Source organism: Meriones unguiculatus, chromosome 12, assembly GCF_030254825.1.
Source record: "Meriones unguiculatus strain TT.TT164.6M chromosome 12, Bangor_MerUng_6.1, whole genome shotgun sequence".
Taxonomy (NCBI): Eukaryota; Metazoa; Chordata; class Mammalia; order Rodentia; family Muridae; genus Meriones; species Meriones unguiculatus.
Window position 1 is genome coordinate 96,312,934 of NC_083360.1, and position 3,489 is coordinate 96,316,422.

The following is a 3,489-nucleotide window of genomic DNA, read 5'->3' on the forward strand; positions in this document are numbered from 1 at the left end:
AGGAATTCATGCTTCCATCTTAAGAAACCAGAAATAACAAGACTGGATTCAGAGCTTCGACTTTTCATAAAACTAGTTCATAATTGATCAGTCTTGTACGCAAAATTCAAAACTGCTGTGTCTTATGGTAAACATTTGCAAAGCTGGTTTGCTGGTTAAGAGCCTCAGCAACGCTGAGGGTTGGAATGTCACAGTTCTGGAACCTAATTCCAAATTAGCTTAGGCTAGCTTAGAGGGGGCATTTATGCCTATCTCTGGCTGACCTAAGATCCTGCAACTAGAATCGGCCCCTCGTTTCTACCAAAGGCCAGGATCTAGTCAGACTGCAGCCACGTTCCCTGACTCACGATAACCCATCCACAACTGCTTAAGTGTGCACATTTGAATCATGTTTTGATTTATTACTTTCTTTGCTCTGTTACTATAAAAGTTGTTAGCACATCAGACGGTGGAAATTGGGGTGACCTAGATCTGTATCCCTGAGCCACGGCTATTCATATGCGGATCCTGGGTAAACTCTCTTTTGTCTCTCTTAAAGTAGAATTGTGAATTTCACATCATCATTTCAAAAGCTGTAGGTAAAATTGTGTTAGAAAAGATCTTGACGATTTCTAGTCTGATGAGCTTTTATATAAAATACAGAAAGTTAATTCAACCAAGAAAAGCTTTTATAAGCGTCTTATTAATATGTAAGACTTCCCAGTAAAAGACACTACTCAGAAAATCAGGGCAGGGTTGGGTGTGAGGCTTACTGGCTTGGCATAGGCCCTTCACCCCTTCATATCCGAGAAATGGAAAGAGAGAAGGAGAGAGGACAAGTATACACCCAGGTGTACCACAGACCCTTAACTTTTGTTATTAAAAAAACAACAACAACGGGAGGTGGTGATGCACAGCTGTAATCCTAGCCCTGCAGTGGCCGGGGGCGAAGGCAGAAAGATGTAGAGTTAAATGTCATTGTCTCCGTTACATTTCTATTTGTGTTTCAAAACATCACAACCAAGGTTATTGATAAAAGAGAATGTTTAATCAGGCTTATGGTTTCAGAGGGTTAGAGTCCATGATGAGAGCTTACGTGATGCCCACAAGCAGGAGGCAGAGAGATCTAATGGGCAAGAATCTTTGGAAACATCAAAGCCCACCCCAAGTGGCACACCTCCTCCAACAAACCCACACCCCCTACCCAAATAGCCACCAACAGGGAGCAAAGAATTAAAAAATGTGAGTCTGTGAGGGCCCTTCTCACTCAAACCACAATAGTCATCCCTGGCCACATAGGAACTTCAGACAAGCCTTTGCTGCAATGAGATGCTATGTCCCAGTCTAGAAAAGATCTGAGCAATCACCCAACCAAAAAAAGCATAAAATCATTAAAAAAATGAAAAATGAAAAAAAAGTCAATGTTCTATCATTAAAGCTATGTATAAAAGCAACAGTGAAATATGACTATCCACTCATTAGAATGGGAAAAAAAAATCTGTCAACGGTATATAGTTACAGGAATGGCCAGAGGCTGCGGACGGCAATGCGAACTGTACATTCACAGCAGAAGACATCAGAACTCTCAACACAGCTAAATCTATCTCCATACAACCCAGCAACCACGCTCCTAGGCATTTCTGCAACCAATTTGAAAACTTAAGTCCATTCGGAACTTGTTGTTTGTGGTTTCGTTCGTAGCCACTATGCACTCCCCCACCCCAAATACAGCAGTATCCAAAAGGTTCCGTCCTTAGCAGATGAAGTGTGCTAAACCGAGGCGTGCTAAACTGAAGCGTGCCTAAGCAGTGAAATATGATTCAACAACAAAAATAAATGAGCAACCCCCCGTCACCAAGAGCTGCTTACAAACTGGTTCTGACCCAACATGGCGACAGGGCCCGGAACTGGGAGAACTGCTTCAGCGGCTGGAACAATGCTGCCCTGAGCCCGGCAGGCCACGAGGAGGCACAGTGCGGCGGGCAGGTGTTGTGAGACGCTGGCTATGAAACTGACATCTGCTTCACCTCTGTGCAGAAGAGAGCAATCCGGACCCTCTGGACGAGCCTGGGTACCGTTGACCACATGTGGCTGCCAGTGGTCAGGATCTGGCGCCTCAGTGAGAGACGCTATGGGGGCCTAACCGGTCTCAATGGAGCAGAAACGGTTGCTAAGCGTGGTGAGGCACAGGTAAAGACCTGAGGAGAGCTTACCTGAGGAGGTGGCTGTCCCGCCATCTCCGATGGAGTCCCATCATCGCTTCTACAGCAACATCTGTAAGGATCTCAGGTACACAGACTATACAGACCTTACTGAGGACCAGTGCCCTCCTGTGAGAGCCTGAAGGACACTATTGCCAGAGCACTGCCCTTCTGGAATGAAGAAATTGTCCCCTGGATCAAGGAGGGAGAAAGGGTCTTGATTGCTACCCATGGCAGCAGCCTTCGGGGCATTATCAAGCCTCTAGAGGTTTTCTCAGAAGAGGCCATCTTGGAGCTGAACCCGCCAACCTGCATTCCCATCGTCTATGAACTAGTAGCCCATGAAGTTCCTGGGAGATGAGGAGACCCGTTCATCAAGCCATGGAAGCTTGTGGGTAAGGTCAAGAAGTGAAGCCAAGGAGGCAGACTGTACCCTGGGAACACCCTCCCGGCCTGATCATGCCTTCTGCACCCTTCTCCAGCACCCGACACACTGACTACATCGTTAGGATCTTCAGTGCAAGCTGTAGCCGCAGATGGGGCATCGGGGCTCCCACCCCCTTCATAGAGTCCAGTCAGAACAATACCTCTGGGCTGCAGGTCCTTGCTCCACATCTAGGGATGCCTCCTCTTGCCTGGAGTGTTGAGGGGTAGTAATTACAGTCCTTTGCTTCCTAGCGGTCTGCTTAGGAAGAGGTCAGGGAGGAACCATGCTGTGGTGTGACTGATGAGAGGCTGCAGCCCAGTTTTGCCCCTGGAGCCTGTCCTGTGCTCTTCTGCGGTTAGGTAACTGGGCACTGTAGCCATTCCAGTGGAGGGGAAAGTAACTTCCCTGGTTGTTTAAAAGATACTACTACCTCCTCTCTGACCCTAAGGGACCTTCTTCTGGCTCCAGAAGGTTGGGATCAATCTTGGCAAATCTATTGTCACATTTACTAAAAAAAAAAAAAAAAAAAAAAAAAGAGGTACATACATACATACACACACACACACACACACACACACACACATATCGGTACATAGAAGCCCCTCTGAGGTTTCTAGTGGTGGTTGAAACAGTCACTAGATAATAAACCATTCCTCATATCAAATGAGCTAAACTCCTTGTCCTCAAGAGGCAGGAGTACCCCTTGCTGTGTTCAGATCCCATTGCCTTGTTTTATAGAGGTAAAGGGCGCCTTGATCATGACCAAGTTTTTGTCTTTGACTAGCTGAATCAGGTTCTAGCTGCTTGACCCTGCCATGTGGGTTGAGAACTAAATCTCCTTCCAGATCAATATAATAAAGGAGTGATGTGCAATAAAAAATA

At 46.3% G+C, this 3,489-nt stretch overlaps 1 pseudogene; it reads left to right on the plus strand.

Annotated features, from left to right (window-relative positions):
• Window positions 1–1,815: 1,815 nt before the first annotated feature.
• On the plus strand, window positions 1,816–2,677 carry LOC110539652 (phosphoglycerate mutase 1-like; annotated as a pseudogene).
• Window positions 2,678–3,489: the final 812 nt, after the last annotated feature.